We start from the raw sequence: 15,145 nt of genomic DNA on the forward strand, positions 1-15,145 counted from the left end.
CTTGGCTACCAATTAGCAGGAATTCTATTTATTTTTTATTGAAGTATAGCTTATTTACAATGTTGTGTTAGTTTCTGGTATACAGCAAAGTGATTCAGTTATACATATATATATACATTCTTTTTCATATTCTTTCCATTATGGTTTACTATAGGATATTGAATATAGTTCCCTGTGCTATACAGTAGGACCTTGTTTTGTTGTTGTTGTTGTTGTTTTTGTGGTATGCGGGCCTCTCACTGTTGCGGCCTCTCCCGTTGCGGAGCACAGGCTCTGGACGCGCAGGCTCAGCAGCCATGGCTCACGGGCCCAGCCGCTCCGCGGCATGTGGGATCTTCCCGGACCGGGGCACGAACCCGCGTCCCCTGCACCGGCAGGCGGACTCTCAACCACTGCACCACCAGGGAAGCCCAGTAGGGCCTTGTTTTATCTACCTTATATATAGTAGTTTGTATCTGCTAATCCCAAACTCCTAATTTATCCCTCCCCTGACCGCTTTCCCCTCTGGTAACTGTAAGTTTGTTTTCTATGTCTGTGAGTCTGTCTCTGTTCCATAAATAAGTTCATTTGTGTCAAATTTCAGATTTCACATATAAGTGACATCATACGGTATTTGTCTTTCTCTGACTTACGTCACTTATTATGACAATCCCTAGGTCCATCCATGTTGCTGCAAATGGCATTATTTCATTCTTTTTTATGGCTGAGTAGTATTCCATTGTGTATACCTTCCACATCTTCTTTATCCATTCATCTGCTGATGGATATTTAGGCTGCTTCCATGTCTTAGCTATCCAATTATACTGCAAGGATTCTAGAACACACAGACTTCAAGGCAGTTATCTCAGGACCATGTTGCTGAGAAAAGAAGCTTCTTGTTTATTAATTTAGGTCCGTGCTTTCATTACTTCACTCACATAAACCTCACCCCGTGGGATATGTTTTAAAATCTACTCTCCTGTTTGGTTCTAAGACCTTTGACAAGCATTTTCCAACGATTTTGGAGGTAATAAGTTTAAATAGGATTTAGACTTGATAAACTCCTGTGTGTTTTCTTCCATATTCCTTTATGTGCTGCCTTATTAACACAGTCAAGGGGCTTCTCATATTGTTGTTATTGTCACTGTTGTTTTGACTTCCTGATAATGTCCTTGTAAAATCAAGAAAGTCTGGAGCAAGACTCACATTTACTCACACATGGAATGGTTAAGACAGATTTTAGTTTTCAGTGATCTCTTGATAACAGATGAAGAGAGAAGCCTCCTTCTCTCAAGGCACTTAAATATGAAAGTTTCAAAAGGCACCTCAGAGGAAAGTTTACATGAAGTTTCAGAAGACTGTCTGAAAGCAAGAAATCCCTTGCAGAATTCTAGAATCGCTTGGCAATACAGAACGGAAATTAAGAGTTTGGGTGCTGGTGCCAAACACACATGAGTTTGAATCTCAGCTTTACCATTTACTTACAATGTGTCCTTGAGCAAGGGACTTAATCCCTCTAAAAGTCAGTTTATTTATCTGTGAAATAAAAATAAAATTACCTACTGTCTGAAATTATTATAGATTTTTTTGGAAATAATATGTGTCTACCACAAAGACAGCATTTAATAAGTATTAACCATAGTAATTGTTGCTGTTGCTGTTGGTTACTTTTAAAAAAATAACGGCTTTCTCAATCTCACAGTTCTAAATACGGATTAAAACAGACTCACGGGGGCTTCCGTGGTGGCGCAGTGGTTGAGAGTCCACCTGCCGATGCAGGGGACACCGGTTTGTGCCCCGGTCCGGGAGGATCCCACATGCCGTGGAGCGGCTGGGCCCATGAGCCATGGCCGCTGGGCCTGTGCATCCAGAGCCTGTGCTCCGCAACGGGAGAGGCCACAACAGTGAGAGGCCCGCGTACCGCAAAAAAAAAAAAAAAAAAAACCGAAAAACCAGACTCACGGTCCACAATGTCAAGGATAAAAGTAAAAGGGAAATGGCTGTTTTCTATATGTGCCATGATATTCATCACAAGAATCTTAAGAAGATTCAGGAGCCAGCCATCTTATCACAGCATTAGCCCAAGGATGGAGCTGTTAGTAAATATTCCCTTGGAATATGTGTCCATCGAGCTGCCCGTTACTAACACCAGGTTGTAGCTATAAATATGAGCGGTGAGGAGTTGTCTTCTGAAATTTACAACTTTTCCTCTAGTTCCATATCAGCTCTAAGTAGAGCCTCCGCACGCCCCTCACAACCCTGGAATTCCATGCTCAAGAGAGCATTTGTTCCCATACTCAACAAGTATTTATGGAGTCCCTACTCTGTGTCAGGTCCTCTGCTAAACACTGGGCACAGAGTGGTCAAGGCAGACAGGAGCCCTGCCTTCATGAGCTCATGTTCTATGGGGAGGGGTATGCTAAACAGATAATCATCCTAGTAATCAGCTGATCAAAAACACACATTGTATGAAGAAGTACAAGGTGTCAGAGTACCTTAAGAATAGGAGGATCTGAACTATTATGAGAGGTTAGGGAAGGCTTCCCAGAGGAGGTGACATTTAAGCAAGATCTGAATTAGGAAGAAGAACAGCATTTAAGGCAAAGAGAACAACATGTACAAAAGGCCTGAAATAGGAGAGAGCATGTTATATGCACAATAAAAATTTGAAAGACTAGAGTGAGACTAGAGAATATGTTGGTGTGAGGCAGAGGGGAGGGGTGGAGTAGGAAGTGGGGCACAGAGTGAGAGAGGCATGAGAAGAAGTGAAAGAGATAAATGGGGTCTTGTAGTCCATGTTGAGGACTTTTGGACTTTATTGTAAGAACAATGGAAAACCACTCAAGCATTTAAGCGGTATAATATTATGACCAAATGTGCTCTTTCTAAAAACCACTCACCTGGGTTGACCAGCTGGGAGGCAAGAGAACTTGGGCAATAATTATCTTTGCCAAGCAACACATTGAATAAGCAATCTAAACATCCAGTCATCTGAATAGGTAGCTTTGGTGGAAAGGATATTGTATGAGGCTTATAATTAGTTAATTAAGAAACAAGATTGGACCAAAACAGGATTTTATTGTCTCAGTCCAGGAGCGCCACAGCAGCCTCTTTAAGGTGGCTCAAGAATAAAGGAGCCAGAGAGGTAAAATTCTAGCATGAAAGCATGAGGGGATCTAAGGACCCACTCCCACTGAAGCTTGTGAAAAATATTTTGAAAAAAAAACATAATTTAAAACTCTATAAATGGTTCTAAGTGTTTAATTGCTGTTTAGCAAATGAAGAAACATCTATTCAGGAACATCTACAAAAATTTGGTAAGGAAAGCAAGAATGTGTGGTATTTGAACCAAGACCATGGCCTCCCTCCTTTCACTCAGCACATCAAGGCAGAAACTCCACTCCAGGCTTCTGCTTCCAAGAACACAGGTCTCCCTCTCCCCACAGTAATCAGCTAGAGGGCTTTTTTCCCAGGAAGAACAGGACTTCAGCATTTCTCATACTGTCCCCAGCTACTGTTGCTAAAGCTAAGTTCCAGGGGAGTACAGTTGAGAATCGGGGTCTCTCTCTTCCACTCCCCTCTCATGAGATGGAGGCTCTACCTTGGGTTAGGGCATGCTGAGAATATTGGGTCCCCGCTTACCCTTGACTTAGCTCATGAGGCAGTGGTTTCACAAAGGAGAGGCAAGCCAAGAGGATCTCAGGCCTACTGATTGCTCAGCTCCTAGAGCATTGTCACTCAAAGAGAGATTTGTCATTGTTCCCATCCCCACCTCCAGAGCTTCAGAGATTTTTCCTAGGGGGAAAGCAGTCCATAAAACAAATAGCTCACCATGTCTTCCCAAAGGAACTGACTTTCTTTGCAAAACAGCATGGAAAAGTTCAAACCTAATGTTTGCTCTCAAGACAGTGGAGATTGTGGAGAAAAGCAAATAGAGGGATATTCATGGATTTAATGAAGCTATAGCCCAGACTATACACTGGATAGTTTATAAGACAGATAAGGGAATAAAACAGCTGAGAGGAACCCACTGGGGTCAGAACAAATCTCAAACACATACTTCAAAAACCATTCCTTCAAAGGAGTCACAATTTGATCAGATTCACTTATAGAGCAATTTGCACCCCAGAGCACTGTTGAAAACATTAGAGCAACCAGCAAGCAATTAGTGAAACTTAACAGCTGGGTATAGTCAAGATAAGCAAGAAAGAGAGCCCTATAAATAGCACTGTCATCCAAGGGGCTGTGGGCATACTCAAAGCTATTATGTCTCCCTGAGGAGCAGCATCAGAGGCCGAATACTGGTGGAGTGAAATACACTCCACTAAAACAATCCAGCAAATCACAAAAAAATAAACAAGAAATAACAACAAATCTGGAAGGGGAAGGACTAGGAATTGCCAAAATATATCCTCTAAAACGTCAAGTTTTCAACAAAATAAACATAAGAGGCAAGAAAAGAAATAGGAAAATGTAAACCATATACCAGAAAAAAAAAAAAAAAGCAGGCAAAATGAACTGCCTGGGAGAGCAGCTAGATTATGGATTTAACAGAAGAAGACTTCAAAATAGTCATTATAAGCATGTTCAGAGTACTAAAGGAAAGCATGCTAAAGAAGTAAAGAAAGGTATGATAACAGTGTCACATCAAATAAAGAACATCAATAAAGCAATAGAAATTATTTTTAAAAACAAATTGAAATTTGGGAGTTTCAAAATACAATAAGTGAGATAAAACATTCTCTAGAAGGGCTCAAAAGTAGATTTGAACTGGCAGAATAAAGAATTAAAGAACTTGAATCACTAGACCAATAGATATTATACAAGCCAAAAAAACAGAGAGGAAAAAAAATTGAAGAGAAGTGAATTAGGTCCAGAGAATTGTGAGACACTATAAAGTGCACAAACATACATGTAATCAGAGTACCAGAATGAGAGGAGAGAGAGAAAAGACCAGAGAAAATATTCCAAAATATAGTGGCAGAAAACTTCCCAAATTTATGAAAAAGTAACCTACACATCCAAGAAGTTTAATGAACTCCAGATAAGATCACAAAGAGATCCACAAACACACATCATAGTAAAACATGCCAGGGGTGGGGGGAGAAAAAAAGACAAGGAAAAAGTCTTGAGAGCATCAAGAGAAAAACAGCTCATTGCTTACAAGGAATCCCAGTAAGATTAGCAGCTAGCTTCTTAGCACAAACAATGTAGGCCAGAAGCAGTGGAATAACATATTCAAATTGCTCAAATTTAAAAACAAAAAACTGTCAACCAAGAATCCTATATTCAGCAAAGCTATCTTGCAAAAATGAAGGTGCAATAAAGACTTTCCCAGAAAAAAAAAAAAAAAGCTAAGAGAATTTGTTGCTAGCAGTCCCACCTTTAAAGAAATACTAAAGTATATTCTTCAGGCTGAAAGCAAATAATCCCACATTATCACTTGAGTACACACACACATACACACACACACACAAAGGTAACTGTGTACCAGTAAAGGTAATTATGTAATTATTTTTTAAAGTATGAGTATTTCTTTCCTTCCTTCTTATAACCGATTAAAAAGAAACTGTACAAATAATATGTAGATAATGTAATGTTGGGCCTATAACATATACAAATGTAAATAACAACATAAAGGAAGTGGGTAGGAACAAAGCTCTTTTGGGCTAAGGAAATAACTGCAGTTAGTAAAGTAATAAGTATAACAGTGTTTTGTTGGGTGTGTAACATTAAGAGATATATATAACAACAATATACAAAAGCAGGTAATAGAGCTATATAGAAGTAATATTTCTATACATCACTGGAATTAAGCTAGTATATAAATCTGAAGCTAATTCTGATAAGCTAAGATATATATGTAAACCCTAGAGCAACCACTAAAAAGAAAAAAAATGTAAAAAAATATTAAAGGAATTAAAATGCTACATTAGAAAATATCAACTTAATGCAAAAGAAAGCAGTAAAAGAGGACTAGGGGAACAAAAGATGACATGGGTCATATAGAAAAAAGAAAGTAAAATGTCAGATATAAATCCACCATAGCAATAATGGCCTTAAATGTAAATGGATTAAACAATCAAATAAAAAAGCAAAGATTATCAGACTGGATTAAAAAGAACAACATGGCCCAACTATATGCTGTCTATGGGAGATGCAATTTAGTTATACCTTCTGTAAAATAGTTGTAGCTAAAGTAGTGATTAGAGGGAAATTTATAGTTGTAAATGCATGCTTTAAGAAAGAAGAAATATTTCAAATCAATAGCCAAACCTTCCACCATAAGACACTGGTAAAAGGAGGACAAACTAAACCTAGAGCAAGCAGAAGAAAGGAAATAGTAAAGATTAGAGTGGATATTAATGAACAGCAAATAGAAAAACAATAGAGAACATAAAGGAAAACAGAAGTTGGTTCTTTGAAAAGATCAACAAAACTGACAAACCTTTAGCTAGATTGATCAAGAAAAAAAAAAGAAAGAAAACACTCAAATAACCAGAATCAGAGATGAATGAGGGGACATTACTACCAACCTTTCAAAAATTAAAAAAGATTATAAAGGAATACTGTGAACAACTGTACACCAACAAACTGTATAACTTAGATAAAATGGACAAATTCCTAGAAAGACACAAACTTCTAAAACTGACTCAAGAAGAAACAGATTATCTGAGTAAGTGTAACAAGTAAAGAGATTTAATTAGTAATCAAAAATCTACCCACAAAGAAAAACCCAAGCCCAGACAGCTTGACTACTGAATTCTACCAACCATTTAAAAAAGAATTAATACCAATTCTCCATAAACTCTCCCAAAAAATAAAAGAGAAGGGAATACTTCCCAACTCATTTTATTGGGCCAGTATTACCCTAATACCAAAAGCAGAAAAAGACATCACAAGAAAAGAAAATTATAAGCAAATGTCTCTTATGAAAACAAACACAAAAATCCTCTAAAAAATACTAGCAAACCTACTCCAGCAACATATTAAAAAAATTATACTCGATGTCCATATGGGATTCATCCCAGAAATCCAAAGTTGTTTCAACATCTGAAAATCAATTAATATAAAACATCATATCAAAAGAATAAAAAACAAAAATCACATGATCATCTCAATAGATGCAGAAAAGGCACTTGACAAAATCCAACACCCTTTCATGATAAAAACACTGAACAAACTAGGAATAAAAGGGAACTTCCTCAAACTTGATAAAAGGCCTTTATGAGAAACCCACAGCTAATATCAGACTTAATGATAAAAAAGACTGGATGATTTCCTCCTAAGATCAGCAACAAGAAAAAGATGTCCATTCTTGCCACTTCTATTCAACATTGTACTGGAGGTTCTAGCCAAGGAAGTTAAGGCAATAAAAAGAAATAAATGGCATCCACATTGGAAGGGAAGAAATGAAACTATTCTACTCACAGATTATATCTGATACATTAAAAAAACCCTAAGAAATCCACTTGTTTATTAGAACTAATAAACAAGTTCAGCAAGATTGCAGGATAGAAGCTCAATATACAAGACTGTTGTCTTTTCATACACTTGAAATGAACAATCCAAAAATGAAATTAAGAAAATATTAGTTCACAATAGCATCAAAAAGAATAAAATGCTGGGCTTTCCCTGGTGGCTCAGTGGTTGAGAGTCCGCCTGCCAGTGTAGGGGACATGGGTTCGTGCCCCGGTCCGGGAAGATCCCACATGCCGCAGAGCAGCTGGGTCCATACCGCAAAAAAAAAAAAAAAAAAAAAAAAAAAAGAATAAAATGCTTAGAAATTAATTTAACAAAATTAGTGTGAAATTTATACTCTGAATATTACAAGTCACTGTTGGAAAAGAATAAAGAAGATCTAAATAGATGGGAAAACACTCCTTGTTTATGGATCAGAAGACTTAACATTGTTAAAATGGCAGTATTCCCCCAATTGATCTTCAGGTTCAATGCATCCCAATCAGAATCTCAGAGACCTCCTTATAGATATTGATGAGCTGATTCTAAAATTCACATAGAATTGCCAGGGACTTAGAGTAGTTAAAACAGTCCTGAAAAATAAAGAGAAAACTAGGAGGACTCACACCTTCCAATTTTAAAACTTACTACAAACCAACGGTAATCAAGACAGTGTGGTCCTACACAAGGATAAACACATAGATCAGTGGAATAGAATTGAGAATCCAAGAATAAACCCATCCATCTATAATCAGTTGAATTTTTTTTTTTTTACAAAAATACCAAAACTATTCAACGGAGAAAGAATTGTCTTTTCAATAAATGGTGCTGGGACTTCCCTGGTGGCGCAGTGGTTGAGAGTCCGCCTGCCAATGCAGGGGACACGGGTTCGTGCCCCAGGCTGGGAAGATCCCACACGCCACAGAGCGGCTGGGCCTGTGAGCCATGGCCGCTGAGCCTGCGCATCCAGAGCCTGTGCTCCGCAACGGGAGAGGCCACAACAGTGAGAGGCCCGCGTACCGCAAAATAAATAAATAAATAAATAAATGGTGCTGAGACAACTGGATAGTCACATGCAAAAGAATGAAGCTGGGGGCTTCCCTGGTGTCGCAGTGGTTGAGAGTCCGCCTGCCGATGCAGGGGACACGGGTTCGTGCCCCGGTCTGGGAGGATCCCACATGCCGCGGAGATGCTGGGCCCGTGAGCCATGGCCGCTGAGCCTGCGCGTCTGGAGCCTGTGCTCCGCAACGGGAGAGGCCACAACAGTGAGAGGCCCACATACCGCAAAAAAAAAAAAAAAAAAAAAAAAAAGAATGAAGTTGGACCCTTACCTAACACCATATACAAAAGTTAACTCAAATGAGTCAAAGACCTAAGCATAAGAGCTAAAACTGTAAAACTCTTAGAACAAAATATAAAGGTAAATCTTTACTACCTTGCATTTGGCAAATAATTCTTAGATAAGACACCAAAAGCATAAGTAATGAAAGAAAAATAGATAAATTGAACTTCATTAAAATTTAAAATTTTGGTGTTTCAAAAGACACCATCAATAAAGTGAAAGATACCCCACACAGAATGGGAGAAAATATTTGCAAATTATGTACCTGATAATAACTCTTATAACCTAATAATAAATTTTTTTTAAATGAGCAAAGGATCTGAATAGATATTTCTTTTTCTTAACATCTTTATTGGAGTATAATTGCTTTACAATGGTGTGTTAGTTTCTGCTGTATAACAAAGTGAATCAGCTATACGTATACATACATCCCCATATCCCTTCCCTCTTGCATCTCCCTCCCACCCTCCCTATCCCACCCCTCTAGGTGGTCACAAAGCACAGAGCTGATCTCCCTGTGCTATGCGGCTGCTTCCCACTAGCTATCTATTTTACATTTGGTAGTGTATATATGTCCATGCCACTCTCTCACTTCATCCCAGCTTACCCTTCCACCTCCCCATGTCCTCAAGTCCATTCTCTACATCTGTGTCTTTTGAATAGATATTTCTATAAGGAAGATATATACATGGCCAATAAGCACATGAAAAGATACTCACAACGTCATTGGTCATTAGGGAAATGCAAACCAAAACCACAATGAAATACCACTTCAAATCCACTAGGATGGCTAGATTCCAAAAGTCAGATATTAAGTGTTGATGAGAATGTAGAGAAATCAGAACCCTCATATAGTGCTGGTGGGAATGTAAAATGGTGCAGCTGCTTTGGAAAATATCTGGCAGTTCCTCAAACTTTGTGTACCACATGATCCGGCAATTCCACTCCTAGATATACACCCAAAAGAAATGAAAACATTAACCCACACAAAAACTCATACATGAATGTTTCTAGCAGCGTCACTCATACTAGCTGAAAAGTAGAAAAACCCAAACATCAATCAACAGACAAATGGATAAACAAAATGTGGTATATCCATACAATGGAATGTTATTTGGCCATAAAAAAGAATAAAGTACGATACATGCTACAACTTGGATGAACCACGAAAACTTTATGCTAAGTGAAAGAAGCCAGTCACAAAAGTCCTCATATTATTTGATTCCATTCATATGAAAGTCTTGAATAGGAAAATCTATAAAAACAGAAAGTAGTTTATTGTTTGCTTTGGGGTAGGAGGTAGAAGGGAAGAGGGTTTACAGCTAAAGGAAAGGGTTTTTCTGGGGGGAGGTGATGAAAATGTTCTAAAATCGACTGTGTGTCCCAAATTGTGTGAGAGTGAGGTAGTGATAGGAGTAAAAACAGACTTTCCAGTTTTACATTAGTATTAGATTGAACCATATAAAACTGCCATTTTTGTAAGTCAAGAACAGATATCATAAATTTCATACCATTTTAATTTTTTGCAACAGGAATATTTGTGTAATAAAAATATTACTAAAGAAAACTAACCAATTGCATAGTAACAATAAAAGAACAAGTACCTCTTTTTTTAAAACTAGACACAGGAGTTGGGAAGGAATGAATAGGTGGAACACAGAGCATTTTTAGGGCAGTGAAAATAGCTGTATGATACCATACTATTGGATACATGTCATTATACATCTGTCGAAAACCATAGAATGTACACCATCCAAAATGAGCCCTAATGTACACTGTGGACCTCGGGTGATATTGATGTGTCAACATAAGTTCATCAGTTATAATAAATGTCCCTCTCTGGTGGGTGATGTTGATAAAATGAGAAAGGCTTTGCATGTGTGGGGTCAGGGGATATATGGGAAATTTCTGTACCTTCCCTTCAACTTTGCTGTAAATGTAAAACTTCTCTAAAAAGTAAATTCTCAATTAAAAAAAAAAAAAAAAACTAGACACATTGGTTTGCTTACTGTCCTCCCCCCGCCAAATTTTAACCTCACTTTTCCCTTTCTTTCAATCAAATTTCATGAATGAGCTGACAGAGGATTTCAGGCAGATCTTCCTAACTCTTGGGCACCAGAAAACTGGCTTTAGTGGTATGAGATCATGGAATGAGACTTGAAGTCAAGCCATCTGGAGGGTGAAATATTGTTACTTTGGGCAAGATCAAGTTTTAATCCTCACCTTTGTCAAAATGGAGATAAAAATATTAACTTTGCGCAGTTATTGTGAAGAAAAAGTGAGATGTGTGTGAAAAGAGGGGTGTAGTATGGTTCCTGACACATAGCAGACATTCCATAAATTACTTTCATTCTCTGAAGATGAAAATTTTTAGAACAGCATTAGAGTGTTGGCAGCTTTGCATCGATCTAACTACTGTCTGTGACCATCAGGACAGAAATCAGCTAGGCACCAAGCCACGTGACCCCACACAGATCTCCACCTACTGAAGTTGCTCAGAAGTCTACTTTTGAATGCTAACGCAAGAATGATGGTGGGCAGAAATGGTCTCCTGAGAGATCACAATCTCCCATGACATACAATGGGGCTGAGTGTTGGGCCCCTTTCTCTTTAAGTGATATCACATGATCAGATACCACTTTTAAATTCGATAGATATGTGGTCTCCCTTCAAGCACACAGGAAGATAAGCATCATCTTTGATACCAATGGTAGGTTTATGAAAAACCAGGGGGAGGGCTCAAGAAATTCTAAGTGCTGGTTCCTGCCTATGCAGAAATGCAGTCTAATGTCAGGTGGTTCTCTGCCTACGCAGCCCTGGGCCTCAACACATCCCTGTGTATCCTGGACCTCAGCTTGAGACGGAGCCAAGATCCCCCCATGATTTAGACAAGTCAGGGCAGGTGTAGAGCAGGTGTTCCCAAATGCTTCAGAGTCCCCTAAGGATCTTTCAAAGAATGGAGCTACTCCAGACCTGTCCAATCCGACTCTGCAGACGGGGAGCCCAGGAATCTGTAATTTTCTTTTTTTTTTTCTTTTTTTTGAGTTTGATCTTTTTCTAATTATTTTTTATTGAAGTGTAGTTGATTTACAATGCTGTGCCAATCTCTGCTGTACAGCAAAGTGACTCAGTTATACACATACAGACATTCATTTTTTATATTCTATTCCATTATGGTTTATCACAGGATATTCATTATAGTTCCCCGTGCTATACATTAGGAGCTTGTTGTTTATCCATTCTAAATGTAACAGTTTGCATCTACCAACCCTAAACTCCCAGTCCATCCCTCTCCTTCCCCCATCCCTCTTAGCAACCACAAGTCTGTTCTCTATGTCTATGAGCCTGTTTCTGTTTTGTAGATAGGTTTATTTGTGCCATATTTTAGGGAATCTGTAATTTTCAATAAGCTCCCCCAGGGGATTCTCTTGAAGGCAGGCTGCCACCATTTAGGTTTAAAGATCAGAGGGGTGCAATCAAAATATGGGCAGAAGACCTAGATAGACATTTCTCCAAAGAAGACATACAGATGGCCAAGAAGCACATGAAAAGCTGCTCAACATCACCAATTATTAGAGAAATGCAAATCAAAACTACAATAAGTTATCACCTCACACCAGTTAGAATAGGCATCATCAGAAAATCTACAAACAACAAATGCTGCAGAAGGTGTGGAGAAAAGGGAACCCTCTTGCACTGTTGGTGGGAATGTAAGTTGATACAGCCACTAGGGAGAACAGTATGGAGGTTCCTTAAAAAAATAAAAATATAATTACCATATGACACAGCAATCCCACTACTGGGCATATACCCTGAGAAAACCATAATTCAAAAAGACACATGCACCCCAATGTTCATTGCAGCACTATTTACAATAGCCAGGTCATGGAAGCAACCTAAATACCCATTGACAGACGAATGGATAAAGAAGATGTGGTACATATACACAATGGAATATTACTCAGCCATAAAAAGGAATGAAATTGGGCCATTTGTAGAGATGTACTTGGATCTAGAGACTGTCCTACAGAGTGAAGTAAGTCAGAAAGAGAAAAACAAATATCGTATATTAATACATACACGTGGAACCTAGAAAAATGGTACAGATGAACTGGTTTGCAGGGCAGAAATAGAGACACAGATGTAGAGAACAAATGTATGGACACCAAGGGGGGAAAGTGGTGGTGGGGGGATGAATTGGGAGATTGGGATTGACATATATACACTGATATGTATAAAATAGATAACTAATAAGAATCTGTTGTACAAAAAATAAATAAAATAAAATTCAAAAAAAAAAAAAAGATCGGAGGGGCGGGTCTGTAAAGGTCTATGATAGGACAGTCAGTATAGGGAGTTTCCCGAAGAAAATAGTTCCGGTTATCTCACATTGAAGAGGAAGAAGGTGAAAGTCACATTGAATACACTTAAGGTCAGACACAGAGATGTTTAGGTTTGGAAATGTGTTGTTTTGAGTAAGAGTTTAAGATAAATAAACACTTTAGATTTCTTGGTAGATACCAGTCCCAAGAATACTTAGTTTTAGTACTTCCCTGAACAAGATAAAGTCAATGAGAAAACTAGAAGTCAGCCTCGTTTCTAATAAGTGAGCCTTGGGGGTAAATTGACTTCTGAGAGTCAGCCCCCACTCCTAACACAATGATCTGGGGAAAAATGATCCCATAGGTGTCTGACATCAGAGAGAAAGAGACAGAGGCAGAGAGAACACACAAAGACTGAGCCCTGGCCGCGAACTGGGCTGCTGAGGTTGGCATTGTAGGGCCTTCCTGACATGACACCCAGAAGCTCAACTCTCATCCCCTGGCTCTTCCTGAATGGAGTCTCAGTGGTGTCCCAGTAAAGCCAGGATGCCATCTAGGGGGAGGCATTTGTAGCATATCTGTAGCCAGGGGACCCCAGACCTCTGACTTTCCTACCCAGAGACCGAGGGTTGGGAGAGGTGGGCCTCTGCTTGAAGAGCCTGGACCCATGAACAGGAGAAGCAAATAAAACATTTCAGCCTCCCCCAGTCTGGAGTATAAGCTGTGGTCACTCACCTTGGGGGAGTCCAGGCAAAGATCCCCTTTACATCAGGTTAAGCAAATGACTACTGTGAACTGGGAATCACTGTGGCCCTCCACCCTCACCCCAGGGCACCAGTTTTACTGCCTAAGGTTCACTGGATAGTGTCTGCGTCTTGGGAAGGGTGGAACAGAGAAAGCATCCCTGAGTGTTTCAAGGCCTGTCAATGGTCGCTTAGGAGGTGACCTTTCAGGGTCAGATGGAAAGTGGCCTAGGACTCTCTCTCCCTCCCTCCACATCAGTGCTCCCCAGAGTGTGGGTGCATCTGCTGGTAATACAGGAGATGATTATAGTAGTTCCTGGGGCCGTTTTTGATTAAATAGTTATGCATTTATTTTACTGGGTTTCAGAAGGAGAATTAGCACATCAAATCTGGATTTTGTGGACTTTACTGCTTAGGACAAGGTCAAAGGAGGTATTTAATTTTAAAAGGTGACACAGGTTTAAGTGAAATATTAATAATGGTACAGGTGTTTGGGGATGAGGCAAAGGTCATAAAGTTGTTGGGGAAACACTGCTCTGGATGAAACATATGAGTAACAGCCAAACACCAGGCCATCTCAGAAGAGAAAGAGACACCTTCTGGGAAAGAACATGTCCTAAAGGAATAAAATGTCACAGGCCCTGGGCCAGGACAAGGGAGGGAGAACCTGCCCCTCATATTTCCTTCTTACCCACAACCTCATGCCTACAGCTCAGGCTGAAGAGCTGCAAAAAAGAACAAGTAAAAACCATAACAGTTTGGTCAATAATCATAATACACCACTTTTGTAACCAAAAATACATTTTTTAACTCAAAAAAGTGTTATTTCACTCAACTTCCCTTGCGTGTTTTTTCCCTTTCTTATTTTTAATTTATATTTTTTTTCTGCGTGTTTTATAATGTTCGTATACACTAGAGTATAGGTACAAAGACAATTTGTAAATACATGAATAGCAGCGTGAACGCTCAAAATTGTTTGTGGCTAGGAAGCAGGATCAAAAAACGTGGCTACTATATACATTTACATTACTCACTAACTATGCCTGCCTGGATTGCTGTCAGCACTTTCTCTACATAAACTGTACCTCCCCAACTAGATGCTGAGGGGGGAGGGCTGGGGAGTTTGTTGGGGGGTGACCTGTGCCACTGAGTTCAAACCACCTCATGCTATAGTGGGGTCTCTGGGGCCTGGAAGATTCCAAGGGGCCCAGGCTCCTTGGGAGGAGCAGGCAGGGGAGGTTTATAAAGTCAAGAGTCCTGGAAGGAGCACAGGGCTTGCCTTCAGAGAGACCTTACAC

At 39.3% G+C, this 15,145-nt stretch overlaps 1 protein-coding gene across 1 annotated transcript in view; it reads right to left on the bottom strand.

Moving 5' to 3' along the window:
• The window catches only part of SMIM35 (small integral membrane protein 35), a 56,072-nt gene that overhangs the window by 15,402 nt on the left and 25,525 nt on the right, over positions 1 to 15,145 (bottom strand). The gene's annotated exons all lie outside the window — the stretch shown is intronic.

This window comes from Mesoplodon densirostris, chromosome 7, assembly GCF_025265405.1.
Source record: "Mesoplodon densirostris isolate mMesDen1 chromosome 7, mMesDen1 primary haplotype, whole genome shotgun sequence".
Lineage (NCBI taxonomy): Eukaryota > Metazoa > Chordata > Mammalia > Artiodactyla > Ziphiidae > Mesoplodon > Mesoplodon densirostris.